This window comes from Somniosus microcephalus, chromosome 11 (assembly GCF_052327205.1).
Source record: "Somniosus microcephalus isolate GS21.2 chromosome 11, FLI_Smic_1.0, whole genome shotgun sequence".
Classification (NCBI taxonomy): domain Eukaryota; kingdom Metazoa; phylum Chordata; class Chondrichthyes; order Squaliformes; family Somniosidae; genus Somniosus; species Somniosus microcephalus.
In genome coordinates, this window is record NC_140997.1 from 155,178,192 (window position 1) to 155,191,830 (window position 13,639).

Genomic DNA, 13,639 nt, shown 5'->3' on the forward strand with positions numbered 1-13,639 from the left:
TGCTCCCAGCCCCTCCTCCCAGCCCCTGACCCTGCCCCTGCTCCCGCTCCCAGCCCCCGCACCTGTTAAGTCTGTGTGTTCCAGTTGTATTAAGATTAATTACTGACACAGACTACAAGAATAAAGTTCAACAGTTCTTTACTAGTTGGAGGTCCTCTTTTTATTTGAACCAAAATTTAAAATTTAAACCAGGTCAACTGTAAATAAACAAAAGTTCAACTAAACCTTAATAAATCAAATTAAAATTTGGTGTTCCAAATTGACGATGCACTCCAGCCCCCGCGGCGCCCAACGGTCGCGGAAATACTCAAGCGTACCAGCGGACACCGCGTGCTCCATCTCCAGGGCCACCCGGGCGCGAACATGGCCGCGGAAGAGAGAAAGGCAATCCGGCTGGAAGATCCCCTCGATCGCCTGCTGCCTGGACCAATTGATTTCTCTTTTAGCCAGGCCCAGGAGCAGGCCCACAAGGAGGTCCTCCAGCCTATCCGCTCCCCTCCGCACCGGGTGACCATAGATCAAGAGCGTGGGGCTGAAGTGCAACCAAAAATCGAGGAGCAGCCCCTTTAAGTAGTGAAAGAGGGGCTGCAACCTCTCACTCCATATAAACGTGGAAAACGCACTCCTCCAGGCCGCAAAAAACACAGGCGGCCTGGGAGTCCGTGAACCTACTTAAAACCTTATTGCACGGGACCGCTCCGTGCAACACCCTCCAAGCCAAGTCCCCGATGGAACAAGGGAGGACTCCTGCGTAGAGAGCCCTCCATTGGTGACCTCCACCACCGCCAGTCGGCAAGACGCCACGCCAAGGCGTGTCTGGACGGCAGACGAAGATGGCAAAGTGGAGAGTGTGCAGGAGCAGCCCGTACAGGAAACCCCTCCGCGCGGAATGAAAAGGCACGGAGGGTATTTCCTCGAGACGGCTCAAGTTGTGAGGCGCCGGCTCCCGAGGGGAGTTTCGGGGCCGGGCGCCAATAAGGAATTCCGTCCGGACGGGGGTAAGCTCGGACGGGATCGCCCCACGTGCTTGAGCCGCCTCGATACACCTAGTGGAATCGGGGCCCAGTGCCACTTTCACCGACTCGATGGCTTCGGCCGCGAGCCGGACGTTGGCCCAGGACAGGCGCCACGCCAGCTCCTCCGGCGCCATCCAGCCCGCTCCTCCGACATCGAGCAGGTCCCCGACTCTGGTCACACCGCCAGCCACAGCCCCACCCTCCGCCAGCCGCCCGAACCCACATTCACGGAGGTGCGGATTCCTGAGCAGCGGTTCCCGAAGGAGAGCCGCCGCTCCTGACGGGGGAGAGCTCCGCCTGGAAGCGACATAGTTCCAAACCCATAGTAGTTCCTGGTAGAAGACAGGCAGCTCCTGCAGGCCGGCACGCCTGCAGCCCACTTTCACAAACAGGAGCTGCGTGTCGTAATTGAGGCCGTGCAGCTGACGGAAGAAAAACGTCGCCAAGGCACACCATCTCGGAGGATTCTCTACGTACAGGTATCTCTGCAGCGTCTGAAGACGGAAAGTCGCCGCCTGGGTGCGAAGGCACACCAGCGCCTGACCGCCCTCCCTAAGCGGGAGAGACAGAACCGCAGCAGAGACCCAGTGCTTCCTTTTGTCCCAGAAGAAGTCGATGAGCTTCTTCTGTACCTTGGCGACAAACGCAGGGGGAGGGATCAAAGTGACCAACCGGTACCACAACATGGCAGCCACCAGCTGGTTTATGACCAGCGCTCGACCCCTGTAGGACAACACTCGGAGCAGTCCTGTCCAGCGTCCTAGGCGAGCGGTGACTTTGGCCTCCAGCTCCTGCCAGTTCGCCGGCCAGGCGTCCTCGGCAGGGCTAAGGTAGACTCCCAAGTAGAGGAGGTGCGTGGTGCTCTAGGCGAAAGGCCTGAACTCCTCCGGCAGGGAGTCCACCCGCCACTGACCCACCAGGAGTCCAGAACATTTCTCCCAGTTGATCTTGGCGGAGGGTGCACCCGAGTAAATCTGCTGGCAATCCCGCATCCTCCGCAAATCAGCGAGATCCGTGACCGTGAGGAGCACGTCATCGGCGTAAGCCGAGAGGACCACCTCCACGCCCGGCCCTTGCAGAGCCAGTCCCGTCAACCTCTTCCGCAAGAGGCGCAGGAATGGCTCCACGCAAATGGCGTATAACTGACCGGACATGGGGCATCCCTGACGCACCCCCCTCCCGAAGCGAAGGGGCGCCGTCAAGGACCCGTTAACTTTAATCAGACACCCTGCGGCGGCGTACAGAATTTGGATCCGGGCGACGAAATGCGTCCCGAACCCGAATGCGCGCAGAGTCCCGTAAAGATACTCGTGATCCACCCTGTCGAACGCCTTCTCCTGATCCAGGGAGAGGAAGGTGACCGACAGACCAGCCCTCTGGGAGTGGTGGACCAAGTCCCGGACCAGATGGATGTTGTCGTGGATGGTCCTTCCCGGGACCGTGTAGGACTGGTCGGGGTGGATCATGTGGGCCAGCACGGTGCCAAGGCGAGCAGACATAGCCCTGGCAAAGATTTTATAGTCCGTGCTAAGGAGGGAGACCGGACGCCAGTTCTTGAGGAGGCGGAGCTCGCCCCTCTTAGGCAGCAGGACAATGACCGCCCTGCGCCAAGAGAGGGGCATCTCCCCGGTCACCAAACTTTCCCCCAGGACCCGCGCGTAGTCGCCCCCCACGACGTCCCAGAACGCCCTGTGGAACTCCACGGTCAGCCCGTCCAGCCCCGGGGACTTTCCCCTAGAGAGCTGGCGGAGGGCGTCGGTCAGCTCCGCCAGGCTTAGCGGAGCGTCCAATTTTTCGGCGCCCTCCGGACTGACCTTCGGCAGGTCCTCCCACAAAACTCTGCGTGAATCCTCGCTGGACGGATCCGGAGAGAACAGAGCCCCGTAGTAGGCGCGGGTCTCCGCGCTGATTCCCTCCGGATCCGAGACCAGAGATCCGTTGTCAGCCAGCAGCCCCAAGAGCTGCTTACGGACCCCTCGTCTTTTTTCCAGCGAGTAGAAGGGGGAGCCGCGGTCCAGGTCCCGCAGGAGCTGGATCCGCGACCTCACGTACGCGCCTGGGGACCCGACGAGCTGCAGGTCCTTCAGCGCGCCCTTCTTCTCTTCGTACACCTTCCGCAGGGCCGAGTCCCCGACGACTTGACCGAGACGGGACTCCAGGTCGAGCACCTCCTTCTCCAACCACCCGACCCGGGCCTCCCGCCTCTTGGTCGACCCCTTCGCATACTCCTGACAGAAGAGACGCACGTGAGCCTTGCCCACGTCCCACCACAGCCTCAAGGAGGGGAAGCCCCCCTGCTTCCTTCTCCAGTCGGCCCAGAACCGACGAAACGAATCCCGGAACCGCGCGTCCTCCAGCAGGTTGGTAAAGTGCCAGTACGCGGACCCTCCCCGAGCGCGCAGCGGGACGAGCTCCGCCCACACCAGGTGGTGGTCCGTGCAAGGCACCGGCCACATGGAAGCCGCCGGAACGCAGGATACGTACGCCCGGGAAATGTAGAGGCGGTCGATTCTGGACCCTCCTCCTCCAGACCTCACGTAAGTGAAGGCGCTGGAGTCGGGATGAAGATTTCGCCAGACGTCCACCAAGTCGAAGGACCCGACCAGGTCCCTCAACTTCTCCATCGCCGGCGGGCATCGCGGGGGACCCGTACGGTCCCTCGCCTCGAGGGTACAGTTAAAATCCCCCCCCGAGGATGACGCACTCGCCCACGTCGATGGAGCCCAGAAGAGCGGACACTTCTTCAAAGAAGCGCACTTGCTGCACACCGGCCTGAGGGGCATACACGTTCACTAGATGGAGCGGCACGCCCCCCAGGCGAACAGTGACCTGGAGCAAGCGGCCCGGCACGTGCTCCTTGACCCCCAAGATCTCCGGCTGAAAATGCAGGGCCAGCAAGATAGCCACCCCGCTGGAATTATTGGAGAGGTGACTCATGCTGACCCCTCCTTGCCACTCCAGGAGCCACGTGGCTTCGTCTCCCGGAACGGTGTGGGTTTCTTGCAGGAAGCACATCGCATATTTCCCGTCCCGAAGGACCGAGAAGTTATTGAATCTGCGGCGCGCCTCCCCGCTGCCGTTGATGTTGAGGCTGGCTATGGTTATCTTCATGTCAGAAGCATAGTGCAACATCTACCTACAACTAATGGGGGGAGGAAGCGCAGCCGCTAGTCAGCCACCACCTCCTCAGCAGCCCAGTGAGAAATGTTCTGAGCCGACGCAGCTCAAGTGGGTTCACACCCTCGTCTGCGTCCATAGTCTTAACGGCGGCGCGGACGGAATCAATGAGCAGCGCCAGCTCCGACCACCTGTCGAGGGCCAGCCGGACCTTCCCGCGCCGACCCAGGCACGTGGCCATAAAATCCCGGAGTTCCCTTGCGGGAATGAGGGGAGACTTGGCAAGGGGCACGAGGTCGTCCACCGCCTCGTCGGCGCCGGAGTCCGACTCGTCCTCCGTGCCCATCACCGAGTCCCCATCCTCCTCCAGGGGGTCGTCACCAGCGGCCGACCCGCCCACCGCGCAGTGCGCAGCGGACGGCTCGGCCGCAACAGCCGGCCCCGCCTCCGCCCGGATCCCACCCCCCAGGATCGGTGGCGGAGGAATTCTCCCTGGGCTCCGCCGGGGGCGCCGGGCCAGAAGACTGCGGCAGTGGTTCGGAGCCCCCCTCCGCCCCAGACACCAGATCGACCGGAGAAATCGGGGACAACACAAATCCGAACTCCCCCAGGACGTCCGGCGCCCGAGACACAGCCAGAGGGCCTTCCTCTTCCGCGCCACCGGCCTCTGACCCGGCAGATGGGGCGCCTTTGGCTAAATCCTCGACCAGCCCCTGGGAAATGACCGGGCCGCTTTGGGCGAGCTCACTTTCTTCAAACTCGCCCGACCCAGACCCCAGGCCGCCCGACCCGTCGAGGGGTAACGGCACCGATAAATAGTCTATTTCAGCCGCGGGTTGATCCGCGACCCCCCCCACGGGCAGGGTCTTGTCCTCATCCCCGGGAGGCACGTGCTGCACAGACACATCTGCCTCAGCCTCCCGAGGGACAGGCGAGACAGGCGACCCCTGCCGATCACCGGTGATGGTGACAGCGGTGGGGGGGGGGGGGGGGGGCGCAGCACCCGCGGCGGGCGACGACTCCCCCTGTTTGGAGGGACCCTCCTCCTCCCGGTCCTCCTCCTCATCCAGGGTGTCGCGCCTTCTTTTTAGCGCGGAGGGAGCGAGGGAGACCTCCATGTCTGCAAAGGCCTCCTCCTCAACACCCTCCGGCGGAGCAGGTTTGTCGGGCCCGAGCCCTGCCGCAGGTAATGGCAATACCGCTGCGGCGGTTGCGGCCACAGGCTCGGGCACGAGGCCCCTCCCGCTCGCATCTGCCCCGGTCAACTCCGCGAGGAGCGCGGGTGTAAGGGGGCTCAAGGGGCAAGGGCTCGCCATCCACGGGGCGACCCGCCCTAAGGTGTTTTTTCTTTCCCCGCGCCTTTTTTCCGACCGGACACGCTCCCTCCCCCCCGCCGGAGGCCTTGGTGGCATCGGCCCCCGACGTCAACCGCGCATCAGACGTACTTGACGCGCGGGCAGACCCGGGGGGAGGAGCAGCGGCGGCGCCCGCCTCGGCCGCACGAGATGATCCGGCGGCCTTGGAGGCAGGGCAGTTCCTCCTGATATGCCCCACCTCCTTGCAGGCGTGGCACCGCACACCGTCCGACATCCAAAAGACGCGATAGGCGGTCCCCTCGTGGAGGACGACGAACGCTCCGTCAGTCAGTGTCCTCCTCCCGCGCCAGCTGGATAAACAGCTGGCGCCGGAAGGAGAAGACGTGGCGAAGGCTGGTCTCCCGGAAGCCGAGCGGGATAGGCGTGATCCCCGACCTCACCTCCCCAAGCTGACGCAAATGGGGAAGGAGGAGCTCACCGGGAACATAGGGCGGGACGTTAGAGATGACAATCCTCTGCGCGGTGGCCTCGAGAGGATCCACCGGCAGGAAGGTCCCGCCCACGGTGAGCCCCTTGGTGACGGCCAGGGACACCGCCCGCTCCGACCCCAGGAAGAACACAGCCTTCCCGTACATTTTTGAGGCCGCGACGATGGCGGAGGGGCCGACAACCCCAGCCATGGCTTTGACGCAGGCCTCGATGGTCATAGTGGGGTGAGTGTAGCTCTTCACCCCAAGCTTTTTCGTTATGAGTTTAAATGGTGACGGGGCAGCAGAAGCAGCTGTGGCTGCCGCTCCCGCATAAGTCTTGGCTTGCCCCGCCACCGGCGAAGATGTTGTCGCCATTCTGGGGTGCATTTTTAAGGGCTACACTCACCCCAAGTCACAGGCCTGAAGGTGTTAATGGCCTCAGGTAATATATATATTTTTTGTCCTCTATTGAGCAGAGGGAGCTGATTAAAATGAGGACACACCTCTCCCCTTACTGAATGAAATTGGGGGAGGGGCCCTCTCCCCTCTGCTCAATAGGCAATTAATAAAAGGTGATGGGACTGAGGTGCCTTAGCACACGCACACACGGCCTTGCTTCTTCTTTCTCCCCCCACCTAAAATACAAAGTCTTGGGAGAGTGCCCCAAATAACACCCACCTGTAGATGTTTCAAACGAGATGAATCTTCCCTCCTTCCAAACAGTTGGTGGTTTTTTTTTTTTCTGTTATTTCTCTCCCCTCTCTCCTGAAGTGGAGGCCAATTTGGGGAGGCAGTGATAGAAAAGGCCTCTCCCCAGTTGATGTTGATGTAGACCTCCTTTCTCCTTCTCCTCCTCTGCCCAATCTCTCCAGGCACCTCAGTTGTTTGAAGATGTTGGAGGAGGTGGAGGTGGTGATCTATCTTTCAGCTACTCCTCTTCCTGGTCAGGAGACCACCACTCTCCACTCTCTTGCTTTGGCAGCTCCTTCTCCTCTTGCTGCTTGAGACAGCCAGAAAAGCACAGGTCTTTACTGGTTGGAGGTAGGGACTATACTAAATACATCACTACAGTACTTATATACTGGTGGTCACCACCGGTATTACATATACAGCAGCCAGAGAAAGTAGTACATCTCTTAAGGTGGAACAGGCTTAAGTTCTCTTAAGGTGGAACAGGTTACATACACCACAATCCTCCCTTTTTAGCTTAACAGTCATATCCCCATTTAACATAACATAATAACATATATACATATATAACTTCAGGTATAAACAGTTCAAAGGTTCAGTCTCTCAGGAGGCCTTCTGATTCGGTTTGGATAACGCCTTTCAGTGGTCTCTGATTCTTGTTGCCGAGGTGACTCTTCTTGTTCGTTTCCTATGTATTGGACGTCATCATCAGGTACAGTCCCTGCCGAGGTAGATGCTTCAGGTTCATTAACGTCTTCCACAGTTGTCCCTGTCACAACCATGGGTTCGACCCTTGCTCTTGATTCTACCAGTTGATCCGCATGACGCCTTATCACATTGTTACCAATATCTACTGTGTACATCAGAGGTCCTTGTCTGGCCCGAATTGTTCCGGACTGCCATTTTTCGTTTCCATAGCCCCTTGCCAACACTGGTTGTCCTACGTCAAAACTTCGAGTGGACTTGGTTATTAATATGCCGGAACTGTTTGTTTTCCACTTCCCTCCGCACATTTGGTTTTAACAAGTCCAACCTGGACCGCAACCTCCAGTTATAAAACATCATGGTAGGACTTTGGTTAGTCACTGCATGAGCGGCGTTTCGATATGCCATTAGGAAATTGTCCACCTTGTGTTGTAACGGAATCTGATCATCGTTCATGGCCTTTATTTCCTTTTTGAATGTTTGGACAAATCTCTCGGCCAACCCGTTTGTCACCGGATGATATGGGGCAGAGGTATAATGTTTCACCCCATTCTTCTTTAAGAATTTTTGGAATTCTCCGACACGAACTGTGGTCCGTTGTCCGAACATATCTGTTCTGGCAATCCGTTCCTTGCGAATATTGTTCTTAACACCGCAATTGTCTTTTCTGAAGTAGTGGTATTCATCTTGATCACTTCTGGCCATTTGGAATGTGCGTCCACCGCAATTAGGAACATGGAGTCCATGAATGGACCAGCAAAGTCAAGATGTACGCGTTGCCATGGGGCTGAAGGCCATTCCCATGGGTGTAGTGGTGCGATCGGAGGTGCATTTTGCACTTTTTGGCACCCAGCGCAGCTTTTTGTCAACTCCTCTATCTGTTGGTCAATGCCCGGCCACCATACATAAGCCCTAGCAAGACTTTTCATCTTAACTCCCCCCAGATGACCGTCATGCAGTTCCTTTAGAACTCTTTCCCGTAACTTGGGAGGAATAATCACTCTTGTCCCGTACATCAAAGTACCATGGCAGACGGACAGCTGGTCTCGCCTTGCCGAGAATGCCGGTAACAGAGGATCACCATGTGTTGGCCATCCTTTCACACTCACCTCGTAAACACGGGACAGTGTCGGGTCGTTCCTGGTTTCTCTTTCAATACTTGCATTGGTGACTGGTAAGCACTCGATGATGGTCGAATGAAATAACTCAACAGGGTCAACTTTCATCATCTCTTCTGCTTCAGGTAGTGGCAGGCGCGACAGCCCATCAGCATTGCCATGCTGCTTTGTACCTTTGAATTCTATTTGATATTGATGTGCCCCTAGGAAATGGGACCATCTCTGGAGTCGCTGTGCTGTCATCACCGAAACACCCTTCTTAGGGTTAAAAATGGATACCAACGGCTGATGGTCTGTCAGAAGTGTGAATTTTTGGCCCTGCAGGTAATGATTAAACTTCTTCACTCCCCATACAAGGCTGAGAGCCTCCCTATCGCTCTGCGCATAGTTGCGCTCAGCGGAGGTCAATGATCAGGATGCAAACGCGACTGGCCTTTCCGTGCCATTTGGCAACGTGAGAGAGTACTGCCCCAATACCATATGGAGAAGCATCACAAGCCAACCGAATAGGCAGTGTCGGGTTGAAGTGAGCCAACACTTCCTGAGGTAATCAATTCTTTGCTTTTGCGAAATGCCTTCTTAGTTTTCGCTCCATTCCCATGGTACCCCCTTCTGTATAAGAACATTCAGCGGGTGCAGTACCGTGGATAGATTCAGTAGAAACTTATGGTAATAGTTAATCAATCCCAGAAACGACCTCAACTGAGACATTATCCGGAGCGGGAGCCTTTACAACTGCATCTATCTTGTCAGGAGACTTATGAAGCCCCTCCCGGTCAATGACATGACCACAGTACGAGATCCGCTTCTGAAAGAACTCACATTTCTGCCGATTAACTCGAAGTCCATACTCTTTCAGTCTGTTGAGCACCAGTTCCAAGTTTGCGAGGTGTTCTTCATCACCATCACCTGTAATCAGAATATCGTCCAGGTAACTGTGCCTGGAATTCCCTGTAATACCTGCTCCATGGCCCTCTGCCAAATTGCCGGAGCCGATGCCACTCCAAAAACCAGCCTATTATACCGGTAAAAACCTCTATGCATGTTGATCGTGAGATACTGGCGTGACTCTTCTTCAACCTCCATCTGCAAGTACGCCTGCGCCAGGTCTATCTTGGTGAAGTGTTTCCCACCAGACAACGAAGCAAAAATATCCTCAATCCGCGGAAGCGGATACTGCACCGTGTGAAGCACCGGATTAACGGTGATCTTGAAATCTCCACAGAAGCGAACGTTCCCTGGTTCTCCTGGCTTGTTGCTCGAAGGACGTTTCATAACGGGAACAATGGGCATAGCCCACTCACTCCAATCTACCTTAGGCAGTACGCCTGAACATTCTAGCGCTTCCAGTTCCGCTTCTACAGTAGGTCGTATTGCATAGGGTACCGGTCTGGCTTTGAAAAATGTTGGTTGTGCACGTTCATCAATCTTGATGTTTGCCGTAATTCCTTTCAGTGTTCCCAGTCCTTGCTGGAACACCTCTTTAGCATCATCCAATATTTTGGACAATCGTTTAGGTTTGACATCTGTTTCCCCGGAATCTACCGTTAGTGCTTTTAAGGAGTGCCAGTCCATATTCATTTTCCTAATCCACTCCCGTCCCAGTAGTGGTGGACCTCCTTCAGGTAGCACATAAGTCCATTACTTGGCTTTCTTCGCCCTTGTGGACCACTTTTACCTCTATCTTTCCGATGGGGTACACTCTTTGCCCCGTGTACGTTTTCAATATAATCTCCGTATCCCGTAGGGGAATATGTTGGAATAACCTTTTGTAATCTTTCTTATTCATGACCGTCAATGCCGATCCAGTGTCCAATTCCATCTTTACTTGGACTCCTGCTATCTGAAGAGTGACCCAAATTGTCTGGAGATCTGCATCCTTACCAACGTTGTGTACTCTTAAGCTACCCAGTTCATTACTGCTGGCGTCTGAATCTGACTTCTGTTCGTTCGAACTGTTCTTTGTCACCTTGTGTACCTTTATGTATTTTCCTTGCGGTGACTTTTTGTTGCTGGTCTTCTTTCCTGACTGGCATACTTTAGCTATGTGGCCAAGCCTGCCACACGTTCTGCATTCTTAGTTTTTAAACCAACACTGGTTCTGATCGTGTGTTGTCTTTCCACAACGATAACATTTTACAGTACTCAAACCCAATTTATTTGTACTGAGTTCCGGTGACCGTAGCTGCATTACTGCCGTGCCTCTCGCTGCGGCTTCGTGCGCTGCTGCCATAGTGACCGCTTTCTCAAGCGTCAGCTCATTCTCCTCGAGCAGTCGCTTTTGTGTATCTTCTTTTAATAATCCACACAAATTTATCTTAGCGCTTCTGTCAGTCCCGTTCCAAACTGACAGCACCTTGCTAGCTTACGCAATTCCATTAAATATTCAGCATTGCTTTCATCCTTCAGCTGCCTTCTGCTGTAAAATTTAAATCGATCCGCCAGCATCAGCGGCGTGGGGTTTAGATGATTTTTCAGGACAGTAACAATCTCCTCGAGTGTCTTATCTGCCGGTTCATCTGGTGATAAAAGGTGTTTCAATTGCCCGTATGTCTTTGCACCCATTAAGTTCAATAAAGTTAGTGCTTTCTCTGCATCTGGGATTTTATTTGCTTTACAATAATTTTGTATGCGTTCTACATACATGGCCCAATCCTCGATGTCGCTATCAAAGGTATCAATGTTCCCATATTTAGGCATCGTTGCAATTTATTTTATCCCAAGATGGCGGCTTCCCGCTCTTGTCTTCGTCCTCCGCCTACATAATGGCGGTTTTCCCGCGCTTGGCGGTCTTCACCCACTGGCTGCAATGGCGTTCCGCTGCTGCTCCCCTTTCCCAGCGGTTAGTAACTCCCCCGACGCTGTCTCCGCTTCACCGCGGCTCCCTCGGGCACTTGCGCTTCCCCCGATGTCGCGCCTCGCAGCCCTTCTTGCAGCCCGGTTATTAGCACCGGCTGCATTCGCCTTCACCGCGGCTCTCGCGCCTTCAGTCGCCCCAGACGCTGTGCCTTTTTGGCCCGAAAGTGGCCCGGCCCTTATCACCAACCGCGATCGATGTCCCCGCGCTGCGCCTTTCGGCCCGAATGCGGCCCGGCCCTTATCTCCGGTCACGATCGATCTCACCACCCTTATTCCTCCATCTTCCTCCCCTCGTCTGTACAGCCAACGCGGCCGACTTTCTGCTCGCGTCGCTGACCGGCTTACCCACTACCGAGCTAGAAAGAAGATAGCTGACTGCCGCTGATGGAGGCTTCGAGTTCAGGATGTCTTCTGCACTCCGGGTTCTCGATGCCTGCCGCGCGACGTGTCTTCCAGCAGGGTGATGAGGGTGGATGCCTCTCTTCGACGCCCGTTCTGTGGACGAAGCCGCTGTGGATATAAACTGCCGCAGGGTAAGAATCGGACTCGTCGCCACTGTTAACTCTGTGTGTTCCAGTTGTATTAAGATTAATTACTGACACAGACTACAAGAATAAAGTACAACAGGTCTTTACTACTTGGAGGTCCTCTTTTTATTTGAACCAAAATTTAAAATTTAAACCAGGTCAACTGTAAATAAACAAAAGTTCAACTAAACCTTAATAAATCAAATTAAAATTTGGTGTTCCAAATTGACGATGCACTCCAGCCCCCGCGGCGCCCAACGGTCGCGGAAATACTCAAGCGTACCAGCGGACACCGCATGCCCCATCTCCAGGGCTACCCGGCCGCGAACATGGCCGCGGAAGACAGGCAGGCAATCCGGCTGGATGACCCCCTCGATCGCCCGCTGCCTGGACCAATTGATTGCTCTTTTAGCCAGGCCCAGGAGCAGGCCCACAAGGAGGTCCTCCAGCCTACCCGCTCCCCTCCGCACCGGGTGACCGTAGATCAAGAGCGTGGGACTGAAGTGCAACCAAAAATCAAGGAGCAGCCCCTTCAAGTAGTGAAAGAGGGGCTGCAACCTCTCACTCCATATAAACGTGGAAAACGGACTCCTCCAGGCCGCAAAAAACACAGGCGGCCTGGGAGTCCGTGAACCTACTTAAAACCTTATTGCACGGGACCGCTCCGTGCAACACCCTCCAGGCCAAGTCCCCGATGGAACAAGAGAGGACTCCTGCGTAGAGAGCCCTCCATTGGGGACCTCCGCCACCGCCAGTCAGCAAGACGCCACGCCAAGGCGTGTCTGGACGGCAGACGAAGATGGCAAAGTGGAGAGTGTGCAGGAGCAGCCCGTACAGGAAACCCCTCCGCGCGGAATGAAAAGGCACGGAGGGTATTTCCTCGAGACGGCTCAAGTTGTGAGGCGCCGGCTCCCGAGGGGAGTTTCGGGGCCGGGCGCCAATAAGGAATTCCGTCCGGACGGGGGTAAGCTCGGACGGGATCGCCCCACGTGCTTGAGCCGCCTCGATACACCTAGTGGAATCGGGGCCCAGTGCCACTTTCACCGACTCGATGGCTTCGGCCGCGAGCCGGACGTTGGCCCAGGACAGGCACCACGCCAGCTCCTCCGGCGCCATCCAGCCCACTCCTCCGACATCGAGCAGGTCCCCGACTCTGGTCACACCGCCAGCCACAGCCCCACCCTCCGCCAGCCGCCCGAACCCACATTCACGGAGGTGCGGATTCCTGAGCAGCGGCTCCCGAAGGAGAGCCGCCACTCCTGACGGGGGAGAGCTCCGCCTGGAAGCGACATAGTTCCAAACCCATAGTTCCTCGTAGAAGACAGGCAGCTCCTGCAGGCCGGCACGCCTGCAGCCCACTTTCACAAACAGGAGCTGCGTGTCGTAATTGAGGCCGTGCAGCTGGCGGAAGAAAAACGTCGCCAGCGCACACCATCTCGGAGGATTCTCTACGTACAGGTATCTCTGCAGCGTCTGAAGACGGAAAGTCGCCGCCTGGGTGCGAAGGCACACCAGCGCCTGACCGCCCTCCCTAAGCGGGAGACAGAACCGCAGCAGAGACCCAGTGCTTCCTTTTGTCCCAGAAGAAGTCGATGAGCTTCTTCTGTATCTTGGCGACAAACGCAGGGGGAGGGATCAAAGTGACCAACCGGTACCACAACATGGCAGCCACCAGCTGGTTTATGACCAGCGCTCGACCCCTGTAGGACAACACTCGGAGCAGTCCTGTCCAGCGTCCTAGGCGAGCGGTGACTTTGGCCTCCAGCTCCTGCCAGTTTGCCGGCCAGGCGTCCTCGGCAGGGCTAAGGTGGACTCCCAAAT